At 38.9% G+C, this 17,740-nt stretch overlaps 1 protein-coding gene across 11 annotated transcripts in view; it reads left to right on the forward strand.

The window, feature by feature from the left end:
- The window catches only part of ENTPD1 (ectonucleoside triphosphate diphosphohydrolase 1), a 207,696-nt gene that overhangs the window by 63,317 nt on the left and 126,639 nt on the right, over positions 1-17,740 (forward strand). The window lies entirely within an intron of this gene.

A 17,740-nucleotide genomic window follows, 5' to 3' on the forward strand; every position in this document is an offset into this window, starting at 1 on the left:
ATAGTTAGTAAGGGCTGAGTGTGGATGGAGGTGGTCTGAGGCAGGGCTGGTGGGCTTTTCCACTCCCCAATACTGTTTCTCTGCTTTTTCTGGTGCCCTGACATTGTGGATTTCAGGTTTGCAAATCCTTGAAGCTACTGGGGAAGTGATACTGGTAAAATCTTAAGTCTGTGAAGGAATTTGTACTTTGCACTCAAGTTCACATACATTTTCCTCATTTGGTGCTCATGGCCATTCTCTATGAAAAGCAGGTATTGTTATTATGGTCTTTTGCAAAAAGGAGAAACTGAGGTCAGAAGGGGTTAGTTTGGTGACACCAGTCACAGCTAGTTGTCAAAAGTCTGGACTGGGGGGCTGGATGTGGTGGCTTGCACCTGTAATCCCAGCACTTTGGGAGGCCGAGGTGGGCGGATCACCTGAGGTCAGGAGTTCGAGACCGGCCTGGCCAACATGATGAAACCCTGTCTCTACTAAAAATACAAAAATTAGCTGGGTGTAGTGGTGTGCGCCTGTAGCCCCAGCCACTTGGAAGGCTGAGGTAGGAGAATCACCTGAACCCGGGAGGCAGAGGTTGCAGTGAGCTGAGGTTGCACCACTGCACTCCAGCCTGGGCGAGAGTGAGACACTGTCTCAAAAAAAAAAAAAAAAAAAAAAAAAAAAAAGGTTTGGACTGGATCTGAAACCCTCTGCTTCTGGTTTTTCTTCCAACCTACAGAGCAGACCCAGTCATCTCTGAACGTCTGTCCCCACCCCAAGCTGCGCCTTATTGAGTTGCTTTCAGTTCCCCAAAGGAACTGCATCTTTCCTCAGACTGAAGCTAGGCGCTTTCTTCTGTTTTAAGGGCCTATCTGGTACTCTGCTTCCCCTTTAGTCTGGAGCCGAGCTGCCTGGGTTTGAATTTCAGCTCCACCATTTACTGTGTGCCTTAGTTTCATCATCTGTAACATGAAGAGAATAACAGTAACATCTATCTTACAGGGTTGTGGTAAGGACTGAATGAGGGATTCATGCAAAGTTTTTAGAACAGGGCCTGATATATAGTATTGCTAAATAAATATTAACATTTGCTATCACTGCTTGAAGCCTCATATTGGGTGTTATTCCCCTTTAAGCCTTCTCTAATCCTTCAAGTCTAGATTAGCCCCCATCTTGGATGCTTCTATAGTACCTCATCAGTTATGCCTAAGGTGGCACTCATCATACTTGTCCATGCTCCTGCCCTCTGCATCACCTTCTCTCCCTTCCAATTATATTTTCTGTATTCACCTTTAGATCTGCAGTGTCTAGTGCAATTTTATTTTTAGTCTCTAAACTTATGACAACTTTCTCATCAGTGTGGGCAGAGTGGTGGGAGAGGGGCCTCAGTCATGATAGGGGTACAGGAGGTAGCCACAGAGGATGACCATATAGCAGTCATAGAGGGCCAGAAGCCATGCAGGAAGTGGACAGATGCTGAGTACTGATTCAGGAAGAGCACATGTCATTCAGCAACCAATGGTTAAGGTGTCAGGTTTCAATGAACTTCTCCATGAGGTCTGTGAGGTCCTCTGACGTACTTATTGTGGGTCAGCTTGGCAGCCACATTCATCAGCCCCTGGGACAGGTTCTTGAATTTGGTGTTCCTCTCAGAGAACATCCCAAGCTTTCCTTAGAAGGTGGTACACACCAGGCTCTTGTGCAAGTCCAAAAGGTCCTTGTCAGCCATTAGCACCTTGAGTTCCCTAATGGGAACTCAATAAATATTTAGTAAGTGAAGCATTATTATTTTAGCTGATGCTCATTTGAGACCTTCAAGAGGCTTGTTTAAAAGGGGACCTTTGAGTTTGCAGTAGGGTTCCCCACTGGTACATATAGATCTTTGGCACAATCTGTAAAGACGTCCCTCTATGTGGATACACTGAAAAACAAAATGCATCCCTCTGGGTGGATGATTTTCAGAGCTAATGTAACCCCATGCCAGGGCACCCTGTTGGGCAAGTGAAGCTCTGGCTGAACTTCAGCCCCTACTCCCTGCTCAGCCAAGGGCCAAACTGGAGATTTCAGATGCCTCATAGCCAACTTTGCTTTCTCTGAACAGAACATCTGGTTCCATAAATAGTGTCTTTCTAGCCCTACTTTATAGCAACCTTGCTGTCTGAGATAATGTACTCTGGTAATGAAATAAAAACAAACACTACAGAAGTTGGCCCTGGGAAAAATCATAAAGTACGCTATGGTTTTTTCCAGCACCCTCCCTTTCCTCTTCCTGGCATACCTTCAAACCATTTTGACAAATATTATTGTGTGTCTACCATTTGTAAGTTCCCATGCCACACAGATCCTTGGATAAACAGTTTGCTCACAGTCTAGTGGGGAAGCCTAATAATAATAGCTGGGAAGTGCTAATAATAATAGCTAACATTGATTATTTATTATGTGCCAAACATTGTAATGTGTGTTGTCTCATGTAATCTTTACAAAAATTCCATGATATTGGTTTCTGCATCTTCCAGCTGTGGAAGGAGGTCATTTGGTTAAGGTCACACAGCTAATAATAGGCAGAGGGGAAATTTTGACTGATGTGGTTAGGCTGCAAAGTCTGGGATCCTAATGGATACGTTCTACCTCCTCAAGAGCTGTAATGTAAGTCTAAACAAAGTGCCATGACACAGTGGTGCACGCTTGTAGTTCCAGCTACTCAGGAGGTTGAGGCAGGAGGATAGCTTGGACCCAGGAGTTTGAGGCTGTAATGTGCTATATTTGCACCCGTGAATAACCACTGCACTCCAGCCTGGGCAACATGATGAGACTTTGTCTCTAACAAAATAAAAATAAATAATAATAATACAAGAGAAAGTGCCATGAGAAGCAGAATAGGGAGCGATGGCTTCTGGAGAAACTTCTCAAAGGATGGGACACTTCAGTTGGATCTAGAAAGATGAGTAGAATCTGGTGCCCATGGCAAGCCCCTTCACCCTCCCAGCAGTGCTTGAAGATCTTTTCTCTCTTTTACCTTAACTATAGTGTAGATTTAAGAGTAAAAAGCCCCCTTTTTCCCCAAGCTCTGAGCAGTCAACCTACTTACATGTCCATCTTGGAGATTTGAAGGCAGAAGTACAGAGTTTATCCTTCACTATGGGTCGTGTAATCAAATAAGCCTTCACAAAGCAATCAGCTGCACATTAAATGATTTCCTTAATCATGATTGCACTGCGGGGTAATAACATACATCTGGTAAACAGTTTTTATAAATCATTGTGATTGGTATTGCCTTTACTTGGTCAAATTGCATTTTGAGAGTGCTTTCCCTCTTGTGTTGTCTTTTTGGTTGTTTCTCCGCTCTTTATAACTGGTAATGGTACTCAAGGGCACTAGTGTTTAATCTCACCAACTACTGTCCAGAGGTGATGGGCTCCATCTGTGTAGAGTGAAGGTGAGGCCTGGAGTAAATTACATAGAGTTTATTCTTTTTTTTTTTTTTTTTTTTTTTGAGACAGAGTCTCGCTTTGTCGCCCAGGCTGGAGTGCAGTGGCGCGATCTCAGCTCACTGCAAGCTCCGCCTCCCAGGTTCACGCCATTCTCCTGCCTCAGCCTCCCGAGTAGCTGGGACTACAGGCGCCTGCCACTACACCCGGCTAATTTTTTGTAATTTTTAGTAGAGACGGGGTTTCACTGTGTTAGCCAGGATGGTCTCGATCTCCTGACCTCATGATCCGCCCGTCTCGGCCTCCCAGAGTGCTGGGATTACAGGCGTGAGCCACCGCGCCCAGCCATAGAGTCTATTCTTTTAAGTACTTCGGAGGAAGGCCAAAATCAAGGGCAGCCCCTGTGGTGAAGAATCACTAAATGTTTTGATGGTTTGGTGAAGTGTGCAAGAGTGGAGTCACTTGTTTGTCTTGGTGATTTTGGTGTGTGTGTGCATGTGTGTGTGCATATGTTCTGAAGCAGTGCTTCTCAAACTTTAGCATGGGTATGTATCATTAGAGAACTTGTTAAAAATGCAGATTCTGATCCAATAGCTCTGAAGTAGGTCTACATTTCTAACAAGTTCCCAGGCGATGATAATGCTGCCCCTCCACAGACCACACTTTGACTGGCAATGTGGCAGGGTCATCGCATGCCTTAGTCTCAGGGCTTATTTTGGTACTAAATGACCAAGCTCTTCCCACCCTCTACTCCCTCACCAAGCTGCCACTTCTAGTCACTGGTCAGCTGTCATTGCAGGATGATGGGAAGCCTAATTCATTTATTCATTCAGCAAATATATGCCCTAGAACAGGAAATTGAGGTTCCCAATTTGCCAAATCCTAGAAACTGGAATCTTCAGCACACAAAAACTACTGTTACACAAAAAGGCCTTGTGTTAGATTTCCTGCATGTCTCCACCTTTTCTCCATGGCTCCAAGCTTCCCTAAACTTCCCTTATTCTCTGCCTTCAACTTGAGAAGTACTGGAGCAGAATGTGTGGCTGCCTGCAGAATCTTGTGCTGGGTGTTGGAGTCCTAGGGAGCTAGAGGTAGCAGGGACTCAGGGCTCTGAGACTGGCAACAGTGTGCCTGAGGCATTGTCTACGCTCTGCAGAAGAAAGGTGGGAATAATTCTAGGAGCAAAGCAAGGAAAGTGGGTGCAGAGAGAACCGATGGAATTTCTTTAGGCTTGAAAACTTGAGGGGGTTGTGAAGAGAAAATAAGTTGTTGGAGAAAAAAATCCAGAGTAGAGGTTGTCTAACATGTATGAAACATGCTGTTTTTGTTAGAATATCAAAGTGACTTTAGAGACCGACAATGGCAGTACATGCCCTGTTACACAAAGAGGTGTTTCCTTCCATAACCACTGCTTGGTTTAAAAAAATTTAAAAAGAAGCAAATAAAAAAAAAAAGAAGTGTTTCCTTTTGATTCATAGGAAGGATGTAAAGCATTGCTTTATGTCCGTGAGGATACAAGTAACATAGCACATGCCCATTAAAGAAAACATGATACTATAGATTACAGTAGGGAAGAAAAACAATCACTTGTAATATTTTGGTGCCATTTCCTGGCAGTTTTTTTTTTTTTTTTACTATGCCTGGGTTGTTTCTCTCATTTGGCATTCACTTGAATAGGACCTTGAAAAGTTATGAGATGGCACCATGATCATTAGGCTATATATGCAGTTTTAAAGCCTGGTTTTACTGTAGCAGTGAAGCACATGTATTTTCCATTTTATAGCGTGGTCTTTGTTAGCGTAATTTTTATAGTCACATAGTTTATTTAACAGTTCTCCTGTTATTGAATATTGAGGATGTTTCCATTTCCAATAAATGTCTTCGTGCAGGAAGTTTTTTCCATATGTAGGATTGCACTCTGAGGACAGGATCCCAGAAATAGACTTACTAGATTGAAACTTGTTAATGTTTTTTAAAGTTCTTGATTACTGTTGCCAGGTTGCATTCCCAAAGGTTGGGCCCTTCATGCTCTCAAAAGCAGTTCCTGTTTTGCGGCATCCCTGACAGCTTTGGTGTTTTTGTTTTTAAATAATTTTATCAATTTTTAGATTGTTTTAGTTTGTATTTCTTAATTACAGTAAATTTGACATTTTTCACGATATACTTCTTTTGTATACTTTTCACATCCTTTTCCTGTTTATTATAATACTTATTTGGATTTGATGTTTTTAATCAACTTATGTGCATGCTTTATCATATAAAGGTATTCAAGTTTTCCTGCCATACTTATAATAGTTTTTCTGTATTTATTTATTTATTTATTTATTTATTTATTTATTTTTGTTATGACGGCGTTTCACCATGTTGCCCAGGCTGGTCTCAAACTCCTGGACTCAAGTGATCTGCCTGCCTAGGCCTCCCAAAATGCTGGGATTACAGGTGTGAGCCACCACACCCGGCCTCTGATAGTTTTTCTGAATCTGTTCTTACTGTGAATAGATCCAACACATTTTTATATGTGGTGTCATCATTTTCTAAATAGTTTGACATCACATTTTTATTCTCTGTAGCCCAGAATATTACTTTTAAAAGATTGTAAATGATTTTTATTTTTGTTTGCCATTATAATTAATTTTTCATTTTTTCCATGATGGTTAGAGAATATGGCTTTATAATTTCTGAGGTTTCCTTGTAACTAAGCATATGGTGGGTTTGTGTAAATCTATGAACACTTGTGAAGAAGCTGTATGTTTTTAGGATATAAAATTGGATATTTATTAATCAATCCAGTCTTTTCAATTATATGGTAATTTATCTCCAACCATAATATTCTCTGATGGGTAGAGAGGAGCTTAGTCCTACCAACACCTTGATTTCAGTCCAGTGAAACTGATTTCAGCCTTCAGACTTCCAGAACTGTAAGAGAATAAATGTGTGTTGTTTTAAACCACTGAGTTTTTTATGGTAATTTGTTATAGCAGGCAAAGAAAACGAATACGGTAAGTGTTTAATGAAAGAAAGTGCTGGTGGCTTTAGTTAGTTAACACACAGGCTTATAGTGGACATTGGTTCACACACTATTCTAATCACCTTACAGATGTTAATTCAGTTCTCCAACCATCCAAGGAGGTTGGTATTATTTACTGTTAAATAACTCAATTGTTAAAGTCTCTCAGTTGGTAAGTGTTGAAGTTGAGATTCAAATCCATAGTTGTTGATCTTATTATCTGGAGACACAATTCACATATCATACGATTCGCCAACTTAAAGTTGACAATTCAGTGGTTTTAGTATATTCACAGGATTGTGTACCACCACCACAATCAATTTTGGAACACTTTATCACCCTGAAAAGAAACCTCATACCTATTAATGGGCACTCCCCATTTCCTCCCTACATGGCCCCCACTGTTCTGAGTCCTAGGAAAACACCAATCTACTTTCTGTCCCCACAGTTTTGCCAATTCTGGACATTCATTTCATAGCATATATCCCATTGAATGTATATACCACATTTTATTCATCAGTTGATGAATATTTGGATTGTTTTTACTTTTTGACATTATGAATAATGCTGCTGTGAGCATTCATGGACAAGTGTTGGTGTGGACTTGTTTTTAATTTCTTTTGGTTATATACCTAGGAGCAAAATTGCTGGGTCACTTGTATGTCTATGTTTAACCATTTGATGAACTGCCAGACTGTTTTCCAAAGTAGCTGGACCATTTACATTTCCACCAGCAATATATGGTGATTCCAATTTCTCCATATCCTTGCCAACACTTTTTATTACCTATCTTTTATTATAGCCTTCCTAATGAGTGTGAAGTAGTATCTCATTGAGGTTTTGATTTGTATTTCCCTGATGGCTGATGGTTTTGAAAATCCATTCATGTGTTTAGTGGGCATTTGTGGATCTTTTTTGGAAAAATGCCTGTTCAGATCCTTTGCCCATTTTTTTTTTTTTTTTTTTTGAGGTGGAGTTTTGCTCTTGTTGCCCAGGCTGGAGTGTGATGGCGTGATTTTGGCTCACTGCAACCTCCACCTCCTGAGTTCAAGCAGTTCTCCTGCCTCAGCCTCCGGAGTAGCTGGGATTACAGGCATGTGCCACCACACCCGGCTAATTTTGTATTTTTAGTAGAGACGGGCTTTCACCATGTTGGCCAGGCTGGTCTCGAACTCCTGACCTCAGGTGATCCACCTGCCTCGGCCTCCCAAAGTGCTGGGATTACAGGCGTGAGCCACCACGCCTGGCCTCTTTGCCCATTTTTTAAATGGGTTTACCTTTTTATGATTGAGTTGCAATGATTCCTTATATATTCCCTTTTCAGATATATGATTTCCAAAAATTTTCTCCCATTCTGTGGGTTGTCTTTTCACTTTCTTGATAGTGTTGTTTGCAGCACAAAATTTAAAAGTTTTAAATTTTGATGATATTCAATCTATAGTTTCTTTGGTTCTTATGCTTTTGTTGTCCTATCTAAGAAACTATTGCCTAATCCAAAGTCATGAAGATATACATCTATATTTTCTTCAAAGAGCTACATAGTTTTAGCCCTTGCATTTAGGTTTTTAATCCACTTTGAGTTAGTTTTTGTATATGTTATGAGGTAGGGGCCAAACTTCATGTTTTTGTGTGTGAATATCTAGTTGTTCCAGCACCATTTGTTGAAAAGATTATTATTTTCTCCAGTGAATTGTTTTGGCACCCTGTTGAAAATCAATTTCCCATAAGTGTGAGCGTTTTTTTCTAGACTCTCAGTTATATTCCATTTCTTTATATATCTAGCCCTATGTCAATTCCACATTTCTTGATACTACAGCTTGGTAGTAAGTTTTGAAATCAGGCAGTGTGAGTCCTCCAATTTCGTTTTATTTTTTAAATATTGTTTCGGGTATTATGGGTCCCATTAACTTCCACATGAATTTTAAGATCAGGTTGTCAACTTCTGCAAGGAAGCCAGCTGAGATTTTGATAAGATTGCATCAACTGTAAATCTATTTAGAGAATATTGCCATCTTAAAAATATTAAATCTTCTAATCCATGAACATATGATGTCTTTCTGTGTATGTAGGTCTTACTTAATTTCCTTAAGTAATATTTTGTAGTTTTCAGAGTGTAACTTTTGTATTTCTTTTGTTAAATTTATTCCTAAGTATGATTTTCTTTTTGATGCTATTATAAATATAATTGTTTTAAAATTTCATTTTTGGTTTGTTATCATAGATTTACTTTTTTGTTGTTGTATTAATTTTTTTATTTTAAAATGACTTCAAAATTACAGAAAAGTTACAAGAACAATTCAAAGAGCATTTCACAAGTATTCACCAATTTAAAAAATTCTGCCACATTTATCATTCTCTCTTCCCTTTTATATCTCTCCCACACACAACAGTCACATATAGTATTGTTCCTGAACCATTTGAGAATAAGTTGTATATATTATGTTCCTTTACCCCTAAATATTTCAGTATGTATTTCCTAAGAACAAAGATTTTCTCTTATATAACCACAGTACAGTAGTCAAACTCAGGAAATCTAACACTGATAGAATACTTTCAATTGTAGTCCATAATCAAATTTTGTTAATTGGTCAAACAATTGTTATCATAGATTTACTTTTAACCTCAATTATGCTCAATACTGTATACCTCATAAGTTCTTAGATTCTTTAACAGTGCTTCAAATAATAATGACTTCATGCTCTTAATGCAATTAAGATTCATTTAATTCAATACAATTGTCTGTTGTCTATTTACCTCTACTCATATTTTGTATGTTTTTGCAGTTCATATTTTGATAAAATATTGAAATAACTCTTTTTATCTACTTTTTTAGTCCTAAATTCTATTCCCCCTTCTCATTTGGCTGATATATTTTGTCCATCTTTATTTTTAATCTTTCTAAATCCAATTTGATTCTCTGTTTTAATAAAGGAATGTAAACAGTTCACATTTATTTTATCTGCCTTTTCTCATTTTATTCTCTTTAGTGTTTAATGTTTTTTTCTGTTATGCTTTTTGCTATACAGACTCTGGACTTTGTTATTTGTTTTTATATTTCCACAAAGCTGTGAATAACGGACATCTTACTTTTAATTGTACTTGTAGCAATCTTTTTTTTTTTTTTTTTTGAGGCAGGGTCTTGCTCTGTCACCTAGGCTGGAGTGCAGTAGCATAATCATAGCTCAATGTAACCTTGAACTCCTGGGCTCAGGTGATCCTCCTGCCTCAGCCGATCCTCCTGCCTCAGCCTTCCGAGTAGCTAGGGCTACAGGCGTGCACCACCATACCCAGCTGATTTTTTATTTTTTGTAGAAACAGGGTCTTGTTATGTTGCCCAGGCTGTGGAAATAAAAGAAAAGCATTCCATCCTGGCTAACATGGTGAAACCCCATCTCTACTAAAAATACAAAAAAAATTAGCCAGGCGTGGTGGTGGGCGCCTATAGTCCCAGCTACTCGAGAGGCTGAGGCAGGAGAATGGCGTGAATCTGGGAGGCAGAGCTTCAGTGAGCCGAGATCATACCACTGCACTCCAGCCTGGGAGACAGAGCGAGACTCCATCTCAAAAAAAAAAAAAAAAAGAAAGAAAAAAGGAAAGCAAAACATTCCTGAGCTTAAATTTATCTTAATATCAAAGTGAAATTAGTAATTTTTGACCCCATTATGAGAGAAGGATTAAGAGTTTTTGTGTCCCTGTGTCCTCCTTTTTCTTATTTTAAATATTTAATTTGATAATGTTATAAATTCAAATAGTAAAAATTATGTTAGTCACTTATTTCACAGTATTTTTTCTCTTTATTTGGATACTAATAATCAAATTCATCCATCCATGAATTTAATGAATTTTAATACAGTTCTTATCTCACTATGCCTTTCCCCATTCTTGGGTCCCTAATCTTGATTCCTTTCATAATGATCTATCTAGTAAGCATATTAATTTTTAGAAAGGGGATCAGTGTTATAAAAGAGAGACAACTTCTCTTAAATATAGCAATCTTTCCCCCTCAAGTCATTGGAAATATTCCTCCATTGTCTTGAGAAGTTTGATGCTGTAAAGAAGTTGCTATAGTTTGAATATGTCCCCCAGAAAGCATATGTTCAAAACTTAATCCCCAGTATAACAATGTTGGGAGGCAAGACCTACTGGGAGGTGCTTGGGTCATGAGGGATCCACCCTGATGAATGGATCAATGCCAATAATAAAAGGATTTGAAGCTGTGAGTTTGTTCTCTTGCTCTTATGCTCTCTTGCCCTTTGCTTTCTGCCATGGGATGACACAGCAAGAAGGCCCTTGCCAGATGCTGGCCCCTTGATCTGGAACTTCCCAGCCTCCAGAACTGTGAGCCAAATAAACTTCTGTTGTTTATAAATGACTCAGTCTGTTGTAGCAGCACAAAACAGACTCAGAAGTTGAGGACAACTGTTTTTTAGCCTGAATGGTTTTTGTTCCCCATTTCTGAAATTTACAACTTTCACAATAAGATAACTGGGTATAGACTTCCTTTCAAAAATTTTTGCCTGGGATATGGTAAACCCTCTTGATTTCCAAATTTAGGACTTATTTAGGAGCAAGAAAGATTTCTTCTGTCACAACTTTGATTAATGCTCCTGTTTTGTTTGTTTGTTTTTTTCTTCTTCAGGGACCTATTTGGATCTCTTATCTCTAAATTGCCTGCCTGTGGCCTGCCTGCCTGCCTCCTTCCCTCTTTCTTTCTCTTTCCCTCTCTTTCTTCTTTCTTTCTTTTCTTTTTTCTTTCTTTCTCTCTCTCTTTCTTTCTCCTTCCTTCTTTATTCCTTTCATTTTCTTCATTTATTTTTCATTGCATTCTGAGACTATTTTCCTAAGAATTTCCTCTATATCACTGATTCAATTTTCCTTAACTATCTCCCGTATAAACTTTCATTCAGTTACAGTGTTTTTGGCTTCCATGAAATCTTTTATTTTAGCTTGTTTATGGCAACATCCTCTTGTACAGAGTTCAAAAAAACAAACGATTTCCATCTATTCCTGCTTCATATCTATTTTAGAGGCAAGCTTTTCCTTCATTGTTCTTTCTATTTTCTTGCAAAATTTATTTAATCTAAGGCCTTATCCTTGAAAGAAAAGAGATTCCTTTTGTATGTATGTATGGATGAATGTGTTTTTCACCTTATCCTAAAAAGTATTTAAGGATGTATTAGGGGAGATTTATCCCAGTCTAACGTTGATATGGATGGAATGCATAGTCTGCCCATGGCTCCCTTAGGTTCTGTTCAGGTCTTGGAAAAATGCAATCACCAAATGCTAGATCCCCATCTAAGTATGAGAAGACATCTAAATCCTCCAGGCAGAAAAGTTCACTCAGACCCAGGAAAGAAGGCAAAAGTCTCGCCATGTACAGTAGTCATGTTCCAGAAGATAGAGTGACTAGGGCTGTCAGAGTTCTGTCAATATGGTTGTCCAGAGGCATAAAGGCATTCAGGAAGGAGCCTTTGCTCCTTCCCCACTGAGAGCAAACCTCTGTTGAATTAGGGAGTGAGCTCCTGTTCCACTGCTTAGCAGTTTTCCTCAGCCTTTTTTTGGATATCATTTCTAAGATCTCTTTAGACTTGTGGTAGCATATGGCTGCTAGTGTGGCTGTTTCTGTGAAGAACATTCCACGCAGAGGAACCAACATGTACAAAGTCCTGAGGAGAAATTAAGTGTTTAAGAAACAACAAAGAATCCAGTGTGGTTGGAGTGGAGAAAGCAAGGAGGTGAGAGCTGAGAGGTAGGTTTGGCCTAAACAGAATGTCTAGCATCCTGCAGGCCACTGTATAGCCTTTGGCTTTTACTTATAGAGCAATGGGAAACCACTGTGAGTGTTGAGCACAGGAGTGACTTTATCCAATTCACGTTTTAATAGGATCACTCTGGCTGCATTGTAGAGAACAGACATAAAGGGATATAAGCAGAAGAGAGACTAGTTGGGAGACTACTGCAGTAATACAGGTAAAAGATGATGGTGTCCATTTCCAGGTAGTAGCAGTGGACACGGTGAAAAGGGATTGGATTTGGGATCTAATAGAGCCAATAAAATCTCCTAGTTGGATTTGGATGGGAAACAAGAGAGAAGGAAACTTGACTCCAAGGTTTTGGGCCTTCCAAGAAACTAGAAGGATGGAGTTGCCTTGAGATGAGAAGACTGTAGGAGGAATAGTTTTGAGTGGGAAGATCAGGATCTCGGTTTTGGGTGTGTTAATGTTCCGATGCCTATTTGACATGGGTCTTTCAAATAGAGCAGATGGATATACAAATTTGGAGTTTGGGGAAGAAGACTGGACTTGAGATATAAATTTAGGTCATCAGATGGTGTTTAAACTGAGTGAGACAGGATTTAAATCCAATGAGACTGGGTAAGTGAGTGTAACTAGAAAAAAAAAAAAACGACAATGCTCTAAGGACTGAGCCGGATGCTCCAACTTTAAAGGTTGGGGATAGGAAGAGAAACCGTCCAAGAAGATTGAGAGAGAGAGAGAGAGTGAGTGAGTGTGTGTGTGTGTGTGTGTGTGTGTTGGAGTGGGGGAAGGGGGATAAACTAGGTAGGTGAGTATGGTGTCCTGGGAGCCATCGGAGAAAAGTGTTTCAACTGGGTCTAACTGGGTCTAATGCTGCTCATGGGTAAAATAAGATGAAACTGAGAATTGACCCTGGCATTTGGCACAGTGAATGTTGAAAGTTGTTAGTAAAGATTTCACAGGTAGAGGAAGTCTTTTAGGGATGGAAATATTTACAGAGAGGTGTGTAACTTCCTGGTGCTGATGTCCATCCAGACTGCAGACATTTTCTGTGAAAGAAAAGCCAGAGGCCTTTCAGGGCCAGGAAGTATGGTCTTTTTCAATTGTGTTTTTCTCAAAAAGCTTGCCCTAAGATTCACATTGTGAAGACAGCCCAAACTCCAGGCCCCTACCTACTGTTACTCTTCCCAGAACTGCCTTATGGCTTCAGAGAGCAGATCTGTTTGCAAAACTAATGGAGGATTAGGGCTGGGGAGGAGTAGAAGATCACATTTCAAATGTGGTGTAGGTATCTATGCATTTGGCATTTTAAAAAGACTCAGTGGATTTTAGTGCTAGGAGAGACTTAAATATCCTCAAATCTCTTAATTAAAATGAAATCAATTGCATTTGCTGTTTTAATTACAAAAATAATACAAGTTTATAACAAAATTTAGAATATATAAAGAATAAATAAGAAAATAAAAATTTGTGTAAGTTTACTACTCATAACTCTGTCATATGACTTTTTAGTCTTTCTCTTGTTCCCTCTCTTTGGCTTACTTTTTATTGTTTTTTAGTATTTATTTTCTACAAATTTGGATCCATGTTATGCATACCAATTGTAATCCTCAATTTTACTTTACAGTTTGTCGTGACAATTGAATGGCTTTTACCATATGATCTTTTAATGGCTGCATATAATATTCCATCATTTGAACATGTACCATATGTCTATTTAACCATTTCCTTTTGGGAAACATTTGAGAAACTTCCAGTTACTTTCCAAATTATTTTTCAAAAACATTTGCAAGTTATTTTCCAAATATATAATTATATTATAACTTCTGTGGATTAATCTCATTTCACATCTTTGACAGTTTCTTTAGGATCAATTCCTAAAAGTAGAATTTCCAAATTTCTTTCCAAATTTCAGCAGTGTATGAGTGATAGAAACATTGAAGTCCTGAGGTGGGAAGGAATGTGCTCATGTTGCACAACTGGTTGGTGGCTGAGTGTGCCCAGTTCCCTTGCCTTTTTGAAAGAGCCCCTCTCCTTTTCTTCCTACCATGCTTTCTGTAGCATTTCAGCCTCCTTTTAGTGATGTCCCATATGACTCCTTGGACCTTGATGACATTTAACCTTTTCCTGAAAACTCTTGGCTCCCACTTATCCCAAACTAGTCCCCCAGTGTATCTCTGGGCATGAACTCTGAACAATTAGAGATGTCCTTTTTCATGAGAGAAGATGTACAGTTCTCAGATACATTTTCTCTTTAGGGGTACAAATGTTTTCCCATTAGTCAAGAACTGCCACCCATTAGATATTCCTTCATGTATCCGAAGGCTTCCTGGAGTTTTCCTGACTTCTTTTTAGCTTTACTGGTCATATATTTTCTCTCTAAAATCTTACTCACTGTAGTACAGACATACTTTAAAGTTATTGCAAGTTTTGTTCCAGACCGCTACAAAGGAAGTAACGTGATTAAAAGAGTAGTATGAATTTTTGGTTTGCCAGTGCATATAAAAGTTATGTTTACACTATACTGTATCTATTAAGTGTACAATAGCATTATGTTTAAAAAAATGCACCTTAATTAAAAATACTTTATTGCTAAAAAAATGCTAACAATCATCTGAACCTTCAGTGAGTGGTACTCTTTTTGTTGGTGGAGAGTCTTGCCTTGATGTTTATGTTGCTGACTTATCAGGAGTTGGTTGCTGAAGGTTGGAGTGGCCGTGGCAATTTATTAAAAGAAGACAACAATGATGTTTACCACATTGAATGACTCTTCCTTTCATGACAGATTTCTCTGTAGCATGTGGTGCTGTTTGATAACATTTTACTAACAGTAGAACTTCTTTCAAAATTGGAGTCAATCCTCCTCCAGCACTCTTGCTGTTTCATTGAGCAAGTTTACATAATATTCTAAATACTTTGCTGTCATTTCAACAATGTTCACAGTATCTTCCCCAAGAGTAGATTCCATCTCAAGAAACCACTTTCTCTGTTCATCCATAAGAAGCAACTCCACAACTGTTCAAGTTTCATCATGAGATTGCAGCCATTCATTCACATCTTCAGGCTCCACTACTAATTCTAGTTCTCCTGCTGTTTCCATCACTTCTGCAGTCACTTTCTCCACTGAAGTCTTGAGCCCCTCCAAGTCATTCATGAGGGTTGGAGTCAACTTCTTCCAAACTCCTGTTAATATTGGTATTTTGACCTCCTCCCATGAATCGTGAATGTTCTTAATGGCACCTAGAATGGTAATTTTTGTCCAGAAGGCTTTCAATTTACTTTGCCCAGGTCCAACAGAAAAATCATTATGTTATGATAGCTATAGCCTTACTAAATGTATTTCTTAAATGAGACTTGAAAGTCAAAATTACTTTGTTTTGTGTTGCTATAAAGGAATACCAGAGACAGGGAAATTTATAAAGAAAGAAAGTTTATTTGGCTCACAATTCTGATGGCTTGAAAGCTCAAGATTGGGCATCTGGCAAGGGTTTCAGGCTGCTTCCACTCTTGGAGGAAGGTGAAGGGGAGCCAGAGTGTGCAGAGATCACATGGTGGGAGAGGAAGCAAGGTATAGAGAGGCCGGTGCTAGCCTCTTTTTGACAACCACTCTCATGGGAACGAATAGAGTAAGTATTCACTCACCCCCAAAGAAGGTCATTGATCTATGCATGAGGGATCTGCCCCCATGACCAAACACCTCCCATTTGGCCCCACCTCTAACACTGGGGATAAAATTTCAGTATGAGGCTTGGAGGAGACAAATATCCAAACCGTAGCACTCCTTGATCCATAGACTGCAGAATGGATGTTGTATTAGCAGGCATGAAAACATTTATCTTCTTGTATATCTTCATCAGAGCTCTTGGATGACTAGGTGCATTGTCAATGGACAGTAATATTTTGGAAGGAATTTTTTTTTTCTGAGAAGCAGACATCAACAGTGGGCTTAAAATATTCAGTAAACCTTACTGTAAACAGATTTATGGTCATCCAGCCTTTTTTGTTCCATTTATAGAGCACAGGCAGAGCAGATTTAACGTAATTCTTAAAGGCCCTAGGATTTTCAGAATGGTCAATTAATAATGGCTTAAACTTAAAGTCACTAGCTTCATTATCCTTTAACAAGAGAGTCATCCTGTCCTTTGAAGCTTTGAAGCCATCCTTTTTTATGGCTGCATAGTATTCCATGGTGTATATGTGCCACATTTTCTTAATCCAGTCTATCACTGATGAACATTTGGGTTGGTTCCAAGTCTTTGCTATTGTGAATAGTGCTGCAATAAACATACATGTGCATGTGTCTTTACAGTAGCTTGATTTATAATCCTTTGGGTAGATACCCAGTAATGGGATTGCTGGGTCAAATGGTATTTCTAGTTCTAGGTCCTTGAGGAGTTGCCACACTGTCTTCCACAATGGTTGAACTAGTTTACACTCCCACCAACAGTGTAAAAGCGTTCCTATTTCTCCACATCCTCTCCAGCGTCTGTTGTTTCCTGACTTTTTAATGATTGCCATTCTAACTGGTGTGAGCTGGTATCTCATTGTGGTTTTGATTTGCATTTATCTGATGACCAGTGATGATGAGCATTTTTTCATGTGTCTGTTGGCTGCATAGATGTCTTCTTTTGAGAAGTGTCTGTTCATATCCTTTGCCCACTTTTCGATGGGGTTGTTTTTTTCTTGTAAATTTGTTTAAGTTCTTTGTAGATTCTGGATATTAGCCCTTTGTCAAATAGGTAGATTGCAAAAATTTTCTCCCATTCTGTAGGTTGTCTGTTCACTCTGATGGTAGTTTCTTTAGCTGTGCAGAAGCTCTTTAATTAGATCCCATTTGTCTATTTTGGCTTTTGTTGCCATTGCTTTTGGTGTTTTAGTCATGAAGTCCTTGCCCATACCTATGTCCTGAATGGCATTGCCTAGGTTTTCTTCTAGGGTTTTCCTGGTTTTAGGTCTAACATTTAAGTCTTTAATCCTTCTTGAATTAATTTTTGTATAAGGTGTAAGGAAGGGATCCAGTTTCAGCTTTCTACATATGTCTAGCCAGTTTTCCCAGGACCATTTATTAAATAGGGAATCATTTCCCCATTTCTTGTTTTTATCAGGTTTGTCAAAGATCAGATGGTTGTAGATGTGTGGTGTTACTTCTGAGGCCTCTGTTGTGTTCCACTGGTCTATCTCTCTGTTTTGGTACCAGTACCATGCTGTTTTGGTTACTGTAGCCTTGTAGTATAGTTTGAAGTCAGGTAGTGTGATGCTTCCAGCTTTGTTCTTTTTGCTTAGGATTGTCTTGGCAATGTGGGCTCTTTTTTGGTTCCATAGGAACTTTAAAGTAGTTTTTTCCAATTCTGTGAAGAAAGTCATTGGTAGCTTGATGGAGATGGCATTGAATCTACAAATTACCTTGGGCAGTATGGCCATTTTCACGATATTGATTCTTCCTATCCATGAGCATGGAATGTTCTTCCATTTGTTTGTGTCCTTTTTTATTTCGTTGAGCAGTGGTTTGTAGTTCTCCTTTAAGGGGTCCTTTACGTCCCTTGTGAGTTGGATTCCTAGGTATTTTATTCTCT

The sequence above is a fragment of the Pan troglodytes genome, chromosome 8 (assembly GCF_028858775.2).
Source record: "Pan troglodytes isolate AG18354 chromosome 8, NHGRI_mPanTro3-v2.0_pri, whole genome shotgun sequence".
NCBI lineage: Eukaryota > Metazoa > Chordata > Mammalia > Primates > Hominidae > Pan > Pan troglodytes.